At 33.3% G+C, this 22,106-nt stretch overlaps 3 non-coding genes across 3 annotated transcripts; all 3 read left to right on the plus strand.

Annotated features, from left to right (window-relative positions):
* The first annotated feature begins 6,140 nt into the window (after positions 1 to 6,140).
* Positions 6,141 to 6,213, plus strand: TRNAR-UCG (transfer RNA arginine (anticodon UCG)). The gene has a single exon. It is a non-coding gene; the product is annotated as a tRNA-Arg (tRNA).
* Positions 6,214 to 13,096: 6,883 nt separating this feature from the next.
* Positions 13,097 to 13,169, plus strand: TRNAR-UCG (transfer RNA arginine (anticodon UCG)). The gene has a single exon. It is a non-coding gene; the product is annotated as a tRNA-Arg (tRNA).
* A 725-nt stretch (positions 13,170 to 13,894) lies between these two features.
* On the plus strand, positions 13,895 to 13,967 carry TRNAR-UCG (transfer RNA arginine (anticodon UCG)). Its single transcript has one exon. It is a non-coding gene; the product is annotated as a tRNA-Arg (tRNA).
* The last annotated feature ends 8,139 nt before the right edge of the window (positions 13,968 to 22,106 follow it).

Genomic DNA, 22,106 nt, shown 5'->3' on the forward strand with positions numbered 1-22,106 from the left:
CTGTACTCCCCGATTTTCGGTATTTTGAAGGTTGTGACCTCAATATTTCTCCGAAATGGCTGAAATTTGTTATTTAGTCTTCGTTGCGGATATGAAAGTTTCATATATGCCCCATATGGGCACAATAATCTATTGAAATTTCTGAAATATGGTATTTAATCTTGGTTGGGGGTATTCATCTTTTCCCTCTAAATTTGTCGGTATAGGTCCACGCCTTCATATAGCCCCTCCCGATTTTCGGTATTTTGAAGGTTGTGGCCTTAATATTCATCCGGAGTGGCTGAAATATGGTATTTAGTCTTCGTTGGGGGTATAAGCCGTTCCCTTAGAAATTTGTTGGTACCACCCGATTTTCGGTATTTTGAAGGTTGTGGGCACAACAAACCACCAAAATGGCTGAGATTTGGTATTTAGTCTACGTTGGAAATAAAACCCTTTCCGACTAAATTCCGTCGGTATAGGTCCACGTTTCGATATTTGAAGGTTAGTGACATTGTTTTACCGAAATTACTGAAATTTGGTATTAAGTCTTCTTCATAAACGAAAGAAAATTAATTGTTCCATTTTACTTCAATACCACTCGTGGTGGAGGGTATGTATACTAGGGCTATAACTAAAAAAATACCACCACATAGCCGTGTAGAGCATGGAAAACTATTATGAAATGCGGTGCCAATTTTTCTCTATCGCGAAAAAAGTTTCCGCACCAAATGCATGCAAGTTCAGAAATGCATTTTTTAATTTTATCTGTTATAACAACATATTTGTTTTTCATAAAAATTTTTATTTTTTTGTAGTCTAATTTAAAATCATTATCAAAGCGTTCTGGACCAATTTGATCTCAAATCGCGCCATTTCGGAGCATATTAGGAATTTTTAACACTATTGCAATTTTTGGTTTTTCTTTATAAACTCGTGAATTTTATGTTTATATTTTTTGTACCTATCGGACAAGAGAATTTGGGGTCATTTGCAACGAATTCGCGAAAGTTATAGGCTGTTTTTGTTGACCTTGCCTGTGAGAATTGTATTCGTTTTCTACAAAAATACAACACCAGTACCATGTGGGGAATTTTGTCCTAATAATGAAACCGCGTTCTAAGATCGATTCGATGAAAAAAGTTTCAGCACCGACCGCAATTACTAAAACCCTTTTGGCATTTTTTCTACTGTGAACCGAAATTTTGGGGGGTGGAAAATTCCTTTTGGGGGTGAAAGCCCTTGATGAGTATATACAGAACCCCAAAGGGCAGATCCGCCGTGAGTCGAACTTTTGAGTTATGGCGTGATGAATTTTTCACTGGAGACCCTATAAGCCATCAGAAATTAGCGTTCTATCTTTGTTCGCTGTTGCTTTACCTTATCTTTGATATGACATGTCTTCAGTCAAATCTAATGAGGAACTTTTTCGTAGAATATTTCGACTTTCTAACTTGCTTCCTTCCATGTCCTTTTCGTCCTTTATTTCAAGAACCGCAATGAAAGTACCAGAAGATGACATTTTTCAGCTTCGACATATTTTGTGGTTGCTGGACGGTTGGACCTTTATAGATAATTCCGAAAAAATCGACAGTCAAAACTGATCGTGTGTACCCTGCTTAAACCATTAAGTTGTTTGTCGCTCAGAAAATTTTAGGTACGGCTCTCATTGACAACTAATCGATATTGTCGAGTTTTCATGGTCCTTTTTGCATTTACCCTGTTTTTGTTCAGAAAAAAACTATGATTTGTGTTTTTGTTTATTCTGTATACATATTCCAACAACCAACAGAAAAACAAAATATAGTTTTTTCTGAACAAAAACAGGGTAAATTCAAAAAGGACCATGAAAACTCGACAATATCGATTAGTTGTCAATGAGAGCCGTACCTAAAATTTTCTGAGCGACAAACAACTTAATGGTTTAAGCAGGGTACACACGATCAGTTTTGACTGTCGATTTTTTCGGAATTATCTATAAAGGTCCAACCGTCCAGCAACCACAAAATATTTTGTGGTTGCCTGATGACCAGGGATGCCAGATAAGTTTGGTGCCAAAATCGGCAAAATCGGCAAAAAATTTTCAAAAACGGCAAAAAATCGGCAAATTAAATAACGTTTATTTCAGTTCAAATTATTGCTGTATTTAATAATCATAAGTTAAAAAATAACATTTTAATTGCAACAAAACAATTAACAATTCATAAACCAAGGCAATAATTTAAAATATGTATGAATATAAATGGTTTTACCATATGCATATGTAGTATATATTTATAAGTACGTGTATGTATATATGAAATCAATATATTTTCGATTCAGTCAAGCTAAACAAAACGTATACAAATACTGTCTTAAGGGGTTATTAATAAGGTGATTGTTTTTATACCCTCAGCATTTATGCTAACGAGGGTATATAAACTTTCATACGGGCAAAATGTGCCTCATCGAAATAATGGTTTTAGACCCCAAGTATGTTTGGACGAAATGTGTTTCAGACAATTTGGAGTCGATTTAGCAATGTCCGCCCATCTGTCCGTCTGGTGCGCAGGATAACTCTCGAACGGATGAACCGATTTGGTCCATACTTTTCACATCGTGTAAAGCCCACCAGACTTAGATGAGGTTCCAATACGTACTCAATCGGTCCACTCCTTCGGGAACCTCCCACACAAAAGTCCAAAAATGTTCGGAAAAATTGTACGCGCGATAACTCTTGAAAGGAGTGACTGATTTAGTCGATTTAGTACTTTACACATCCTAATATGTCTACAAGATATAGATTAGGTACGAATATGGACTCTATTTGTCTATTCCTTCGGGTACCTCCCACACTAAATTTCGTATAAGTTTTCTTTAAGACCTGAGGCCCAACTCCGTTTCAATGAAAATGTAAAATGAAAACTTTTACAGAGAAGAAAACTGTCAAATGAAAAAAATTATAAAGGAAATATTTTTCATTTCAATTTTTCATAGAACAAGAATCCAGCCCCTGCTCTCGAATCACTTCGATTTTGGTTGAAACAATTTGCCTCCATTACGACGGTAAAAGCTTTTCAGGGGGATGTCCATACTTCTTGAGAATATAGCCCGAGAGGTGTAAAAACCCCTATGGCACCAAATGTAGTGGTTGTAGAGCACGATAATTCTCGAACTGATCAACCGATTCCAAAAGTTATACGATGACCCACTGAAATGACTAGTGGGCGCGATATCTATCGAAAAGATATAACTTTCAAAATAAAATCCACTTCCCTAATGGACTATGTCGGTCCATTCCTTTAAGAACCACCTCCACAACACTTTTGAATTTAAATTTTAATCCACATTTTTCGGCAAGTTCAAATGTCTAAAAATGGCCACATAATTCTGAAAAGACCTTAAAGACATTCGAACTGTCCGTAGAAGAAAGTTTCAATTCACATAGGCTGAGGATATGCCTCTGTCAGCAAAGCCAACTGACACTTTCTTACTAGTTGTATTGGAATTTTGAAATATTGGTTTACAATTAAATTCAATTTCTGTAATAAATATTTGAATTAAAGTTTTGTAACAAATCATGTTTAATGACAACATTATAACAATTAGACTTATTTAATTTTAAGTAGTCTTTAGTAAAGAGAATTCCTTCCATCGAGTCCCTAACTAATCGATCTCGGCACTTGTTTTTATTTAAATTTACTTGGCTAGAAACACTTTCCACATTTGCGGAAAAATGTGGCAAGACTAAAACATATTTAATAAATTTGGACAAAATAGGAAATAATGATTTAGAATTTGCAAATATTTATTCAAATATTGTTTTCCAAAATTCTAGCAACTCTACGTTTTTAAACAAATTTTTGAAATTTAAACGTGAAAGTTCGCGTGATTCTTGCTTTTCGTTTATGTTTATAAAGCATTCGTATTCCTTTATAATGTCGAAAAATGAATCTTGTTTGTCATTTATTATAAAACTTTGATTTATTGAAGCTAGGCACTTAAATTTATTTTCAAAATTAAACCGCTTCAAAATCTGACCACAAAGTTCAATGTAAAAGTTTGTGCAGTTTCTAATTATTTCCACTAACCCACTTTTCGACAATTTCGTTTTTTGAACAATTACCTTGATGTATATACAGAAGTACACGTTATGGTAATCAAGAAAATTCAAACTGTTTTTATAAAAGGTTAAAAAATGTTATTATTATTAATCAAACTACTCTTGACGATATAGTTGTCTTTGTTATTGTGCCAAATTAGTTCTAGCAACCACAATTTTCATACAAAATGGAAATTTTATGTGAACAAGTTGCCTTAACTAAAAATCGGCATTTTAGGGGTAAAAATCGGCAAATAGGCATTTCTATTTTTTTTGGACTAAAAATCGGCAAAATGCCGATAAATCGGCAAATCTGGCATCACTGCTGATGACTGACAAAAGTGAATGGCCACACTGGCAAGCAACCGAAAACTGATCGTGTGGACCCCACTTTAGGTTAGGTTTTTAATAAGTTGAAATTTAAATGTCATTACTTACCATTTCAGTATATATTACAATTTAAAAACAATATGATTTCAATCATGGTGAGTATAACGCATTTATTTTTTTTTGTTTAAATCAATTAACATACAATATATTTCTCTATAGTTAAACATAAATATAACAAGTTTTGGAAATTAACATAAATATAGTCCAAGATAACATTCAATTTCTTTGCCATAATAATAGTACAATAGAACATTTTATGGGATTTCAAATCATATTTTCTCTTTATAGATGGTTGTGATCTTAAGAATTAAAACTACTAACAACAATGAACACAGTTTTAATGTTTAAACAATTAAAGCAATAGATACGAGTATGTATGTATATATTTCTTTTTGAAACACCGCAACATTATTAATAATACAATTCTATGTAGGTATGTTGTAGATATGTGTAATGGTTTTGGATAATTTTTTATTGTTAATTTGTCTTTTTCTTTAGTTTCTTTAGAGGGTCAAGGCTTATTAATAATAGCCAGCGAAAATCAATGAGGACATTTAATGGCTAGATAGAATGAATGCCTTCATTGGTTTTGGACCCTAATTATAATACGCTTAGATTTACTATATCCACTGGATTTTAAATGTCAATTCCATGTGTATACGTTAAATGAAATCCACTCCCATTTGCTTCGAGGATTTATTCGACGTATACGCAATGTAAATGAAATTGAAATTCCATTGGATGTAGTAAATCTGAACGTAAATCTAATAGTCAGAATTCTTATATTTCTTTTAAAAATTGTAACCCTTCAAAAATTTTAACATTTCAATTCACTAAAGGTGTGGAAATCAGTTCCAAATTTAATAGTTATTTTCTAACAGATTATAATATTTTTCTTCTATTAGTTTATAGTATATTCATTTACCTATATGTTTTCCAAAATGGTTTATAACATTGTTTTTGAGTTTTTTTTTTACATTTTTATAGATATACATATTTATTTGTTAAATATTTTTGTATACATTTAAGTATTTGCCTTTTGGTTTTATTTACCCACTATGATATGTATTTATTGTTATATATAGTTCTTTTAAGTGATATGTATACATTTATTCATTTAAGTCTCTCTATGTTAAATATGTGGTATGTACAGTGGTGGCCAATACATTTGCAACAAAATTGCACGTTTTAGGAAATTTTATTTAAAATATTTTTTTGAAAGTAAAATTAAGTATTTTAAGACGAGTTATGTATTTTCATATTTTTTTTAATTTTTTGTTGTATAACGTGTCAAAACTTTTTATATTTTTATATTTGAGACAATGAACTATAAATAATTGCAAAACAATATTTAATTTTACTTTCATAAACATATTTTAAATAAAAATGCCTGAAACGTGCGATTTTGTTGCAAATGTATTGGCCACCACTGTATGTAATATGTACGAATATAAATAAATAACTAATTCGTCTTTTTGTTAATAACAATTTATGTGATTAATGCCATTTGAAATGAATGAGGGAGGGTTTTCGATATTATGATGTGGTAACACTTTTTCATTTCTCATGTGTATAACAATTTTAAGTACGTATAACAGATATATAACAGTTTGTTTGCGTTTGTAAATTATAACAATTGTTTGAAATTGGTGACGCATTTTGTATGTACTTTGTCTACAATACTCCAACTGACCGTGTGGCCTAATGGATAAGGCGTCGGACTTCGGATCCGAAGATTGCAGGTTCGAGTCCTGTCACGGTCGAAGGACTGTAGATGAGAACTACAAATGTTTTGCTTTTTTCTATTAAAAATTTATAAAGAATTATTAAAATTTGTTTTTATCCAAAAAAAGTGATTAAGTACAAATTTCTGGTCGATTTTTTTCAAAACCAGAAGCAATCCCCCCTGTCCCTTCTGGGATGTTTGTGGAACAATTAGAAGCAATCTATTTGATATTGGAAATATGAACATGGAATGTCATGGAAGTAAATTGATTATTATTATTTATTGTTGTCTTATTAGGACGAAGGTGATTATCTATGACAGTTTTTAATTAATAGAATTAATCGAGTTAACATGACCTAATGAAAAAGTAAATTCACACCCAACCAACATTATTAAAAACATTCTAAAGAAAGAATTTGGAAGATGTCATAAGAATTCCGCATTTAAATGTAACAGGTATTAAAAACATCCGTCATTTAAGTTGTCGATACTATTGATTATCTGTCAAAAAAATGCGTATTTGCCCAAAATACTTATTTTAGGTGCAATTGTAAAGTAGGTTATATAAAAAGACGCCAACTGTAGGTAGCGCGTATTTGGAACGAACTAGTTCCACGGAACTATTCAGGACAAGGAACTGTTGGAACTATATCCAGCTCTTGCATTCATATACTTCCTTTAGTACATGTAGTTCTTTTCATTCTCCTTTAATTCCACGCTCATTTAGATTGCTCAACTCTATAGGAAACAAAATAAGGAAAAAGGCGAAAATATCAAAAAAATATTTTTAAAAAATATATTTGGATCCGCCCTTTGTGCAATCCGTATATTTTATTTTCGTACATTTTAATGTCAAATCTAGCAAAAGAGTAAAAAAAATAATTTCGGGACCGGATAAATGACAGAACGTGCAAATGTCAAAATCAACGTATCAGCCAAAGAGATGCCAGCATAAATTCTATTAGATTCTACTCGGCAAATTTGTCTAGTAGAAAATAGGAGAAGAGAGCGTCATTTATCTTAATATTCTCTTCAATGAAGATGCTAGTTTTTGGAGTACGGGAACGCTTTATAGTACATAATTTTTAAAGTTTCCATACTTATTGTAGTAAAGCTAACAAGGGAAATGCCAAACATTGATTTCCCATCACGCAGAGAAAAATATTTTGCTCTTTTGTTAGAGTCACAACTTTTATTTGTATTTTACATGCATTGTCATTGCAAACCTCCAACAAAATCAAGTATCCAAATTGAGAAATATGTTAAAAATCCTTTACAAAACAAATTGTCTTCATTCACAAACATGATCTAAAATTTGTACAAAAGGTATTGTCAACCCAGAAAACCTGTTACTAAAATTTTTGATTTGGTTGCATTGAATTCGCATATACACTTTCCACATAACTTTTGTATAAATGTCACATATATTACTACGGGTATTGAAGACATGGATAACGAATAATAAAAAGAAGAAAATAAAAAAAATGTGAATATGGCCCACGCAGGTGTTTCCCACGTAAAAATCCAGAAAAACCAATCGTCGGATACCGAAATCATGGCGCAATATCTTAACGAAAGTTGCATGAAGTGGTTGACATAATTTCAGAATGAAATGTCTGAACGCAATCGGATCGAGTTTTCGGTCCAGAATTCGGAATGAAATCGGAGGGAAATCCTTGGGCAATTTCTGACTGAGGGCGAATTCTCGCACAGATTTCTGAACGATTTCGGAATAACCCAGCCAACAATTTTTGCCGAGATCGTACCGAATTCGGATGTATTTTCTGCACAAGTTTCCATTTCTGATGCCGCAATCGCATGCAAAACAGGTCCGAATTTGTGTGAAGCGGTTCGCAGAATTCGGATCGTTTTGTCGAGGGAAATTCGGAAAGAACATTCAAGTTTCTACACGAATTCATTTAGAATTCGAAAGATTTTCTGATAACACTCTGAAGAAATATTCGAAAATCTGAAGAAAAAAGAATTCTTTTCGGAGATTTGTTTCGAGATTCTGAAAATTTTCGGAACAAATTCTAAAAAAATTCTAGATATTTTATCCGTAAATCGGAAACTATTCTGATGTTTTATTAGATATTCTGAATATTTTCTCCCAAAATTCTAAATGTTTATTAGGATACGATTCGAAATTCTCATTGATTAAATTGGAACTTTATTTAAAATATTTGTTGAACTTTTTATTATTACAATGTTGATGAAATAGTATTCGTCGCTGCTGCCCACTGAATTGCACATTTATAAAATCATAAAGCACAGTCCATGCGAACAAATTTTCCATTTGATTTATCTAAAATAGAAATAACAATATTATAAACAACGTTTTAGAAAATGTGTACACAATCTTACACTTTCATTTATTGTAAAACATGCGCCAATTTCATCACAAAATAACTTGTTCCGTTACGTCTTATTCACTTAACAGCTCCAAAATAACTAAAAAAACAAGCAATATCGTGGAGACACAAAAAATCTCTCCCTTGCCTTTAAATCAACTCTCGACGAATGTTCGGCAATTTTGTTCCCGAGAGAGAGAGAAACGAATCAAAATTTCCCATTAGAGTATGTGCAGATTACTCGCAACATTTTCGAAAACAAGCGCACGAAAGTGTGCAGAAATTCTTAAACGAAATCTTGCTGAAGATCACTTCAATTTCTGAGGGAAATTTTGAGAATTCCGTACATTCTCTGAACAAACTTTGGAAAACCTCTTAAAAGAATCTAATATCAGAGCCCTCTGTAAAAATTGTTTACTGGGAATGTATGAAAAGCGCAGGGTACCCTTCCGAATCTTAGTAAAGATTTCTGAACGATTTCGGAGTAATGTCATATTGAATATATAAACAAATTTTCTCTGTCGCCTTTTTATACCCTCCACCATCATACATAATACGAATTATTGCCTAAATTTTACCAGGTAAACACACCACATGGTCAAGGCTTGCTGGTTTATCTGACAAGGAAGTTAGTTGGAGAAATAGTAATTATAGAATTGACAAAAACGATTGTTGGACTCACATACAGTAGCAACGCGTAGCGCACGAGGTAGAGGTATCAAGAGAAAACGAGGAGAAGAGAGAGAGAAAACGTCTTCTCCACAGGAAAAAAGAAAAGCCACCGGGAGTGCGAAAAAAATCGAGAGATGGGCAAGAAGAAAGCAAAGAATTGAAGAGTAACAACAATCAAACCTTGTGTGTAGGGTGGCTTTGGTGCAAGACAGATCGTCCTGTGGAGAACACCAGCAATTTGTGATGCCAAACTGTTCGGAATCCAACTACTAGCGCAAAGACGACCGAAGATGATACCACAGATCCAAAATCCCAGAAGAATAGTACTGCATGTATACCGCCTGGCCCCAAAATATGAGGTTTAGAGGCAGCAATAAACCAAACCGGTTGAAGAAAACGATCATCTGCTGAGCTGTTAAAAACCGGAGGCACGCATGATAAGTAAGGTAGGTTTTGTATTGTATATGCATCAGACTTAGTTTAAAAGCGCACCATCTGACAGGAAGAAACCGCGCGTACCCGGCGATTGGAAACCTGGGGCCTAATTACGACATTCGATTCGATCGAGTATTTGCTCGTGAATGAAAAAATCTATGAAACCGCTACTACGAAAATGCCGCTAACCGTACATTTACTAAGGTAGATGCATTAACAATTTGTTACAAAAATCTCAAAAAGTTTTACAAAAATAAATCATTGCGTACATTTTTCCCCAAAGTATTGTTCAATGAATTCAACAAATATTTAAATTTTTCATTAATAATTTTTTAGTTTTTGTTTTCAAATAAACACATTTTTACTATACATTTTTACTATCTACTACCTTCTTAATGTTCTTTGAAAAACACATAGGTTTTCATAGTTCGATTTTTTCATTCGCGAGTAAATACTCGATCGAATGTCGTAATTAGGCCCCTGAGCATCCTGTGACTCCATGGTTTAATAAGAAAGGTTTGCTAGAGCTTTCTGTCAATTTAATTTTTTTCTTTCGACTGTTCCTAAAACTTCAAAACAATATACACAAACTGTGTATGTGTGTGTGCTGTTTGAATAATATGCCAAACAATTTTTAAAACAATCGAATTCAATGATTTTTAAATTTGTTTTTAGAACATTTTTATGGAAGAAATTCGTCAGCTTTGCATTGAAACAAACATTTAATCATATCCACAACTCGATTATGTGGAGGAACCTTGAAACTTCATTCATTTTTCGCGTTTTTTTATAAAATGCTCAAAAATGGTATTGTAAACAAACCAACTTGTTGCTTTTTTGTTTACTAATTTTGAAGTTTTAGAAATTCATGAAAAACAAGGGTTCTATAGATTATATTCATTTAAATCTACCTCTTTACTTATACCATGTGTGACTCGTCTACAACTATTTCTGAGGTAAAAATCGAAAAAGTTATTTTAAAAACCCCTACTACAAATCTCTACTAAGACCCCAAAAAACACTACGAAAATATGCAAGAACAGCAGAAAATATCAAATGTTACCCAGAAAGAGAGAAATATAAAATATCCTCCTAGCACATACACGGTTTTTATCTATTCAATAAAATATACGATTCTCATTCTTTTCTATATTACACTGTGCAACATTTTTAAGGTGATCTTGTGCAAACAAGTCGAACTGAGGTTTTTTTGAAAGTACAGAACCAAACGACAAGAAACCCTAGTTGGGTTTTGTTGTGTTAGATCCAGCTCGGATTTTATGGCCCCATCTAAACATGGTTAAATATTGAATTTTTAAAGAAATTCGGGGCTATATCTCTGAAACCAATGCGAATCTTCTTCTGATCTCTGAAACAAATTTGTAGATAAGGCCAAGAATAACATATTTGGAGAAATAATGAACTCGAAAAACGACATTTATTGCCTCAAATTTCTAAATATATCCAAAAATTCCACAATTTTTATACATACAGCGTATCTCCAAAACCGTTAATTTTTTCTGAATATTTTCGTTTGGAAAAATATTCCCTGGAATGTAATATACAACTCTTCAGAACATGTCATTGTTGTAAAATGCCTCTATGCCGTTGTTTTCAGTACATGTTTTAAACTGTCAATTCCATAGAATATACGTCAAATAAAATCCAGTGGATTTAGAACTACGATTTATTTGACGTACATACCCAGCAAACCAATCGTACCGATATCGTAACGAAATCGGAACAAATTTCGGACGTTACGTCCGATATCTGATCCGAAATCGTAACGATATCTTAACGAAAGTTGTATGAAGTGGTTGACATAATTTCGGAACGAAATGTCGGAGCGAAATCGGATCGATTTCGGTCAGAATTCGCAACGAAATCGGAAGAAAATCCTTGGGAAATTCGGAATTCGAATTTCTTCCTCCGAATTTTCGTACAGATTTCTGAACGATTTCGGAATAATGTCGTATGAAAATCTGAGGTACCTTCCGAACTTTCGAAAAGGTTTCTGAACAATTTTGGAATAATTTCGTATGATTATCGAAGGAAAAAAATTTTCTCTGATTCCTCTTTTTTATTGATAAATTTTTTTTTTATTGGAAGATTATAATTTCAAAGATATCTAATGATTTTCACTGTTGTTATCATTTTGTACCCAGCAAACCAATCGTACCGACATCGTAACGAAATCGGAACAAATTTCGGACGTTACATCCGATATCTGATCCGAAATCGTAACGATATCTTAACGAAAGTTGTATGAAGTGGTTGACATAATTTCGGAACGAAATGTCGGAGCGAAATCGGCTCGATTTCGGTCAGAATTCGCAACGAAATCGGAAGAAAATCCTTGGGAAATTCGAATTTCTTCCTCCGAATTTTCGAACAGAATTCTGAACGATTTCGGAATAATGTCGTATGAAAATCTGAGGTACCTTCCGAACTTTCGTAAAGATTTCTGAACAATTTTGGAATAATTTCGTATGATTATCGAAGGAAAAAATTTTTCTCTGATGCCTCTTTTTTTATTGATAATTTTTCTTTGTTATGTTTTTTATTGGAAGATTATAATTTCAAAGAATATCTTCTAATGATTTTCACTGTTGTTATCATTTTGTAGTTATAGTAGAACAATGTAAACCTTGTGTACGAATATGTTGAGTCTATCATCAATAGCTCGAATTATTATATGTTGCATTTATATTTAAAATATTTAAAAAATGTATATGCGAATTTTATAACCAACCATTTTGTTTTTCGACAACAACCTAAAATGTTGCTTGTTAGATATATACAAAAGGTGGTTGTTGTGGGAAGGGAAATTTGTTTCCGACATATCGATCCGAATTCGTAACGAAATCGGAAGAAAAACATTAGCAAATTCGAAGGGAAATTTACTTCCGACATTTTCTCCGCAATCGGAACGAAATCTGAACGAATTCCCCTACGAAAAATCGTATAGAAATCGATACGAAATCTGAACGATTTTGCTTCCGAAATTGTTTCGATATGTCGGACATCCGACATTTGGGTTGCTGGGTACATACATATATACTGTAGAATTAACATTAAAAATCGAGTGGATTTATAAGTCTAAACTTACTACTACGCTCAAAAATATTCCCAGGAAAAAACACACTTTCATTCAAAACTGACAGTCAACGTGCTTTTAGGACAATTTTCTGGCAAATAAAACTTTTGTTTAGCCAAAAATGTTTGAAATGCAATATGTAGAGTATTATTTAGAGATTAGGAAAGTAATTATTTAGCTAGAATTTGATACTAACGAAATAGCCTTCGATAGACAGGTAGTCTGTTTTTTGTACTATGCTTAAGTAATATTTAAAGAAGGACAAATGTAATCCTCTTTTATGAAATTGGAAAATTAAGGATTTCGTTCCAACAAAAATTAGATTGGTTTTGAATTGAACATAAATTAACTCTCACAATTCGCAGGACCGTGTGGCCTAATGGATAAGGCGTCGGACTTCGGATCCGAAGATTGCAGGTTCGAGTCCTGTCACGGTCGAACGGAAAGCATCGCTTTTTGTGCAATGAAAAATGTTATTTATAGAAAACATTCAAATTGTAAAACATAAGTCCATTTTAAGTCAGGGTCAAAGGCGTTGTCTCTACCTTGTGACTGAATTAGAACAATGATATAATGCAGATGACGGACGGCGAGTTATGAAGAATAACTGTAGAATGGAATATTTAATGAAGATGAAACTAAAAATAGAGACAATATGGTTGTTAAAATTTTGAAGTGGAGAAAGCAGAACAAAGAAATAAAAGTAACTTGCTTTAATTGGAGATGATTTTGTCTTCAATAGGACCTATTTTTTATATGAGTATTTTTTTGAAATTTTTATATTAGCATTATTTTTCATTAAGTTTTATATTAGTCCACTGCGGTGAAAATGCTGCTGTAAAAATGAATCACACGTTTTCGTACCTTTTTATGTCGGTCATTGTTCATTTATTACCTCCGCTAAATGAGGCTCTAATTAATATTGTATCAAATGTTTTGAATTCCATTGATATTGGTAATTATTCCGGATGGAGGGGTAAATATTATTCTTACCGCTTTATAAAAATATATATCTTTAAATAAAAATACATACGAGTTTAAATTCAATTTTTACGGTAATTAATACATTTTATTGCAATGACTCATCGAAAATTTGCCACGTAAACGATTAACTGGAAATAATCACGAAATTTTTAATGATGTTTTGGAGTAACGTGATACATGACCGTGTGGCCTAATGGATAAGGCGTCGGACTTCGGATCCGAAGATTGCAGGTTCGAGTCCTGTCACGGTCGAAAACAATTATTTTTTTAACCCACAAATAATTAGTATTCAATGTATTTATTCATTTAAGCTTTGTTCCAGAATCAGAAAGTTTCTACCATTTTCGTCATTTTTGCAACTTTTTACGAAAAAACCCGTTACGTATTCTAAAAAACTGATTTTTAAACAAAAATGGCGCTGTATAACAATCCCGTTAGAAAAATATCAGCATTTTTAATGGCTTCTGGCTGATACATATGTATGTTGATTTTGACATTTCTTACAGGTTTCTTGACGTTTCTTCCATTTTCCGTTCCCGTACTTTTTGAACAAATTTGTAAGGTCTATTATTTATTAGAAGTTTCCAATTTCATACCTCGCCATTTTATACAAATTTTCAACGATTTTGAAAAGGCTTTGGACAGTATTAACATATAAAAGGTCAACAATAACAACAACACGGAAGCTACAATGACGTAAAATGCTATGTTTTGCACAAAGGAATATTGGTTAAACCCATTCATTTTGTGAAAGGAGTAAGACAAGACTGCATTCCTGGCATATTTTATTTTTGCTTGTCATCGAGGTCCCACTATCTGCAACTCCGTTTGATCAAAAATGTACATATACATATAATGGCAATTATATAACCTTTTAAAATTATTTGGCCTATGCTGATGACATTTGCCTACTGTCAAACAGAGCCGAAGACCTCACACAATCTGTCAAAACCTCCAAGATAACCTGAGAGTCAGAGATACATAAATTCAGCATTTTATGGTTTGTTTATTGGTATTTATGCTAACGAGGGTATATAAACTTTCATACGGGCAAAATGTGCCTCATAGAAATAATGGTTTTAGACCCCAAATATGTTTAGACGAAATCCGTTTCAGACAATTTGGCCATGTCTATCCTCCATCTGTATGGCTGGCTGGAGCGCACGATAAATCTCGAACGGATCAACGGATTAGGTCCAAAATTTAGTTTTCGTAATATTTTGTCCAAACTTAGTTTAAGTTCGAAGATGGGTTACAACGGTCCACTCCTAACGGTACTTCCCCCACAAAAGTTCGAAAATGTTCGGAAAGTATGATAACTTTTAAACGGAGTTATGTATACTTTTCACATCGTGAAATTTCCACCAAACTTAGATGAGGTTCCAATATGGACTCAATCGGTCACTACTTCCGGTACCTCCCACACAAAATTTCGGAAAAGTTCAGTTTAAGACCTGCTCTCGAATCGCTTAGATTTTTGTTGCAGCAACTTGTATTCACTGCCCCCCATTCAACGGGACAAGTTTCATCAGGGCAAGTCAATACTTCCCGAGAAGCTTGAAAGGTGCATAAAACCGCTATGACACCTTGTGTAGTGGTTGGAGCGCAAGATAACTCTCGAACGGATCTGCCGATTCGATCCAAAATGTGGTCGTCGTAATATTTTGTGCAAACTTAAGCTAGGGTCACATTAGGCAAATATTTGCTCTAGCGACCGGCAGTGTGCGCTTACTGAGAGCAAATGAGCTTAGATAATGCATTGACATTTTGCTCACTTGCTCTCAGTAAACAAACACTCCCTGTCGCTGGAGCAAATATTTGCCTAGTGTGACCCTAGCTTTAGTTTAAGTTCGAACATAAGCCATATCGGTCCACTCCTTCAGGTACCACTCCCACAAAACTTCAAAAATGTTCCGAAAAATGCCGTGATGAAATGGCACAACAACTGCACGAATATCAAGATTTAATGAATATCAAGGATTCATTGGATTTCGAAGTTGCTGCCTACGATAAACTAGTGTGTGGCAGTGAAAAGGATGACATCGGCATTTCTGAACCACCAACAAAAATAATGATGAAGCCACGAAAATAGAAATGAAGAAGAAGTTGTTGGTGCAGATCGTGTCAAGCATACAATTATACGTCATGTGTCAAGTCATCGTACATATAACTAATGAAGAAAGTTTAGTGGCGAGAAATATCCTCTACGAAGAAAATGGATATACCACGTATTTCATCGAGGGAAAAGCAGTCCATCCTAGCTCGTTGCTGAAGGTGTTGGGTGCCATTACCTAGAATTAAGTCGTTATCATTTTTTATATTTTTAATTATCTGAATTCTGAACCACTGTGCGACGTTTACTACTTTTTATAAAGAAATATGACGTTTTCCACAATCATCATAAAAATCCTGCTGACCATTTTTTATTTTGGGAACTTCTTTCTATAGCTTTGTTTCTTTACTTTTTTAATGGTAAGAGTGGTAAAAGAGAAAAGTGTCAAAATTGCTCTCTCATGAACATTTTTACCAGAAAAGAACGGAAAAATGGTAGATCTGGCAGCAACGTCAAAAAGTAACATAAAAAATCAATTTTCGTCTATTATTTCACAGTTTTTAATTTAGTTTGTCAGCGTTCGACTTTTTCCATTTTCTTCTTCATTGTGAAATAATCGTCAAACAAAAGTCAAAAAAATCAGTTCTGCCATTTTTTACCTGCAGAAATTTTGCTGGTAGCCTGTGGTAGAAGAGAAAGCCATTTCCGCTCTCTCTCCCCTCTCACTCTCTTAAAAATTGCTTCCAGTTTTGCCACTTTTCGGGGTTAAGGAAGGCTTTGCAGGTTAAAAATGGTAAAAATGGTAACCTCAGGTAAGTAATGGATCACAGCTTTGCAGGTTAAAAATGGTAACAAATAGTAAAAATGGTAACCTCATCAATAATGAAAAATGAACATTGCATTTGTACCAGTTTTACGATTAAATTATAATTACACATTTAAACTGCATTTACACTAGGGGCTGATAATCATGATAATGGCATCATCTCTATCTATATTTATTTTACAGTTCTTTTCATATATTTTACGTAAAATTAATCGAGATAGAACAGTTAATCGTGATAATAGGTGCAAGTGTAAATTCCATTGTATGTATTTACTTGTATAACAATTTAAGCACATTATTTTTTTTATGCATTCTTCATTGTTTATACACCAAATAAAAGTGAAGATTTAACGTTCTTTGTTATAACAACATTTTCTAATACGTCATCTCTTTCAAACTAAATTGTTATAATCTGTTATATGGAATAAATTCGATAACTTTTACAGTTAATAATATTTATCGATAACACTTTATTTGCGATATAAACCTTTAACAATTCACATATCACTGACAACAACCAATTGTATGTGTTTTAAACTGATAGAAAAGTATTATACAATATAACAGTAAAGTTTGTATAACATGTGTGTAACATATGTTATAAATGAAAAAGAAATTGGGCATGTTTACATCAAAGAAGTTTTAGTAAATTTTGCCATTTAAATTTATAATTTCCGTAAAGTAAATGTGGTATTTTTTTGAAAAAAAAACTTTGTTTTATGATCCATTCTGAACGTAGCTCTATTGTCTTGTTACGAAAAAAATATTTAATTTGATGTTACCCATTTCACTGTTCACGGTGCTCTTGAACCAACCAATAAATCGCGGTCCAAAGTCAAATTTTTAGGGGTTTTTAGGTCTTCACGATTTTGCTTGGAAACCGCACGTCCTATCGAAATGGGATTAGAAAATATTGTAGCTGTGAAAATTCTCTACACGATTGACTTTTATGATATTTTCGTAGGTTTCATCATTTTTGAGATATAGAAGTCCAAATTGGGACAATGCACTGACTGTATCACCTCCTTATAAAAAATGGCATTTACGGTGCGCCTTAACTAACTTTAAATAAAATCGCTTATACCTCGCAAGTTTTTGCGAAAGTTTTTGATTTGTTCCTAGGTTTTACCATTTTTGAGATATAGAAGGTCAGTTCACAATTTTAGGTTTTCAGGATTTGCTTGAAAACGGTAAATTTTATCGAAATGGGACTAGATAAAATCTTATAGCTGTGAAAATTCTCTATAAGGATGGCTCTCGTTATTTTTTTTCTAGGTTGTACCATTTTTGACATATATAAGTTTAAGTTGGGAAATTGCAGTCATGACATTGTTTTATAAGGAGACACCGGAGACACCGTTAGTAAATTGTCAACATTTTAACTTCTATATCTCAAAAATGGGAAAACCTACGAAAACATCATAAAGGACAATCTTGTAGAGTATTTTTACTGCTATAACATTTTCTTTCGTGAAAACTTAAAAAAAACCTAAGAATGTAAATTTTGACTGCGATTTATTTCAAAAGCGCTCCGGCGATTTGTTATACCCTCAGCATTTATGCTAACGAGGGTATATACACTTTCATACGGGCAAAATGTGCCTCATCGAAATAATGGTTTTAGACCCCAAGTATGTTTGGACGAAATATGTTTCAGACAATTTGGAGTCGATTGAGCAATGTCCGTCCGTCTGTCTGGCTTGCTGGTGCGCACGATAACTCTCGAACGGATGAACCGATTCGGTTCAAATTTTGGCTTTCGTAATATTTTGCCCAAACTTAGTTCAAAGATGTTCGAAGATGGGCTACATCGATCCACTCCTTCCGGTACCTCCCCCACAAAAGTTCGAAAATGTTCGGAAAATTTGTGCGCACGATAACTCTTGAAGGGAGTAACCGATTTGGTCCATACTTTGCCAATCGTAAAATGTGTACCAGACTTAGATAATGTTTCAATATAGGTTCAATCGGTTCACTCCTACGGGTACCTCCCACACTAAATTTCGGAAAAGTTCAGTTTAGAGCCATCTCTCGAATCGCTCTGATTTTTGTTTTAGCAACTTATATTGACTGTCCTCCATACGACGGTACAAGTTTCATTAGGGGCAAGTCCATACTTCCTGAGAAAATAGCCTGAAAGTTGCAAAAAATTCTATGACACCGTGTGAGGTGGTTGGAGCGCAAGATAACTCTCGATCGGATCTGCCGATTTGGTCCAAAATTTGGCCTTAGTAATATTTTGTCCAAACATAGTTTAAGTTTGAAGATAAGCCATATCGGTCCACTCCTTCAGGTACGTCCCCCACAAAAGTTCAAAAATGTTCGGAAAAATTGTGCGGATGATAACTCTTGATCTTGATAGAGGGAGTGACCGATGTAATCCATACTTTGCACATCCTAAATCTACCAGATATAGATCAGGTTCGAATATGGACTATATTTGTCCACTCCTTCGGGTACCTCCCACACAAAATTTCGGTTAAGTTCACTTTAAGACCTGGTCTCGAATCACTTTGATTTTTATTGAAGCGATTTGCATTCGCTACCTCCACTACGATGGTAAAAGTTTTGGGAAAACAGCCCGAAATGTGTAAAAAACCCCTATGGCACCATATGTAGTGGCTGGAGACACACTTCCTTAATGGTCAATCCATTCCTTTAAGTACCTCCTCCGCAAAACTTTTGATCTTTAATCCTAATCAACATTTTTGTCGGTTCATACATCCAAAATTTTTAAAACCCCCTAAATACAGACGTTTTTTTGGGGAAAAAATTTTTTTAATATACACAGGCTCTGTCAGCAAAGCTGACTGATAATTTTTTACTTTTTTTTTTTTTTTGATTTTTCTCATCTTTGAACATTGTAGTTTCATAATCCGCAAAAACTTCCCAAGTGTAAGCACCTTTCATTTAAAGTTGGTTCAAGAGCACCGTGTCTTGTGTACTATTATCTCATAATAGTTCTTTTCCTTTACTTATAAGAGTTTTCAAGTTTTTATACATTGTATACAATTGTTATTGCAGCAGTTCACAACTTTTGCTGCTGCTGAAAAAGTAAAGGACCAGACAAATCAATTTCAAATTCAATGGTGGAGCCAAATCATTTTCACATGTATCAAAAAAAAAAAAAAAACATTTTTTGATCACTGACCTTTATCGCAAAGTGTGTAGACACAAGTTTATAAGAATTCCAATTGAAAAATGAACTTTCAGTGTTGGCTGTTGTCAGTGTGGCGTTTCTTAAGATTCGTTGTTGCTTTTTGTATGTTATCATATCTATTTGTTTGTTGTTTGCTTGTTTAACTTTAACTTCCGCTTTTAGTAATTGAATAACTGAAACAAATATTTTCAGAAATTCAAGATATGCAGTTTCTTATGAAATAAAAAAGTTCAAATTGACATCATATTAACTAGTTTGGAGTTATAATTAAATTTTCAATTAGAAGTATTTTTGGAGTGTAAGGCATTATTGAGGGAGAACATAATAAAAGTGATACATAATTGTTTAATACACTTCCTCTGTTATTTGATATGATGTGGAATATGTCAACAGATTGTTTAAAATTTCTAATATTGCGAGATTTTTTGACAATTTTAATTTTTTTTGTCGAAATACATAAAAATAACTTAACAGTAACGTAATAAGCTTAACAAAAATTTGTGATGATAGGAACTATATTCTGAGTCATATATTTAACTAAAATTCAAATATTTTTCTAAATTTAACAGATTATCATTTAACTATTTGGATTATTGTTATGATTTTGAAATTGTCTTTCCTTCGGTTTAGAGAAACTTTCAAAATTTTAGAAATGCATGTATTTTAGAGTTGCAATTTTTACTTTGTATATGGAAAAATTACAATATTTGTTTTATTCCGAATCAAGCAAGACGATTTTATTTTAACAGAAATCTTGAATTTTGCAAAAAAAAAAACTTAAAATTTACCAAAACATACGTAAACATTGGTAATATGTATATTTCGGTTTCCTGTTGTCATTGGTAATGTGAAAAAATCTACAAAAGAGCGGAAGAATCAGGGACAATATTTCGTAGGTGTCATGCTTAAGTGTTCCATACGCCATTTTCCCGTTTTGAGATAATCGCATTTTAATGTTTGCGTTTCGATTGCGTGGAGCTGACTGAAGAAAATGTTCATATTTTTGACTTTAATTATTAGTAGTAGTATATAGAACATCTATGCAAACATATAGAGGAATATCGGTTGGAGTATAGAAGTTATGGACATTTTTTAAAATAGAACTTTTGTCGATTTGTTCCATATCCACACTTATGAAACAAATGTAAAATATTGTATATCAGATGGAACAAAGTGACAAAAATATTTTCACATCTTTGCCTCAATAAATTCAAACCTTCTCGATCGAAAATTAAAGTTCTGATTTTTTATATGTGTTTTTATATTTGTAATTTATTAAAATATTAATTTCATACCTGAAGAAAACATAAGCTTTCGCGTCGAACCATTTATGTCTCGGAAACTAGAGCAGATAGGAAAAAGGCGACCAAAAATTCAGAAAGAGCATACGCGAAAACCTTAGAAACGACCTATATCTAAAAAAGTCAAAAATGGCGTATGGAACACTTAAGCATGACACCGACGATTTGTAGATATCAGCAATAAACTAATATATGCTATTAGTCTAGCGACCAGACATGACAAAAATTATATTTTGGATGCATTGGCAAGAAATTATCATGTTTTGGTCATGACCACAGCAACTATCCGCTATCAAAATTTCTATACGATCCAAGAAGTGGCCTTACACTGTATTAAAGAGAAAATGTGGTGAGCACTTGTTGCTAGCGAAACCACGGAAAAATAATATCCTTGTAATCAGTATCGCAAGAACTAATTTCTATGAAAACCAGAGGTCCCACACCATCACAGTTTTTTACGATCTTGTCTGGGGCACTTTTACGCATAAATAGGTTGCCGTTCGCCAGTTTCGTGACCTACGAAGTCTGATCGCAGATTTTTTCTGCTGTATGACATATCTAATCCCCCTATCAAGAGTGAAGCGAAGACCGTACACTGAACGTTCAAATAGATACCTTGGGATTAGATAGACCTGGAAGCTTGGTGGAGGGCAACCACACCCTAGGAACTATCTAAGTAATTTCAAAGGTTTGATTTGAGCCTTAAGGAGAGAAATATGGTAAATCTCTTGACGAGACGGGACGTGTCTTCTACAAATACTCATGTCATAGTATTTTACTAATAAATCCAGCATAGATCCCCATAGTGAGGATCTTGCTGGTCTGTGTCTGACTTCAGGCGGTGCGACAGCTACACACATTTTTCCCATTTATGGGCATTAAGATGGACCAGTAAGATCTTTAGGATGACATACTGGAACACGAAACTTGTTATTTGTTTATTTGTTTGACAGATGTTGTATTCTGGAACCAAAGTAAGTGTAGCGAAATTTTACTGAAATAGCATATAGGGTAATACTGCACCTATTTCCGTCATTTTAAAACCTATTGC

The sequence above is a fragment of the Musca autumnalis genome, unplaced genomic scaffold (assembly GCF_047663935.1).
Source record: "Musca autumnalis isolate F117 unplaced genomic scaffold, ASM4766393v1 scaffold_1, whole genome shotgun sequence".
Classification (NCBI taxonomy): domain Eukaryota; kingdom Metazoa; phylum Arthropoda; class Insecta; order Diptera; family Muscidae; genus Musca; species Musca autumnalis.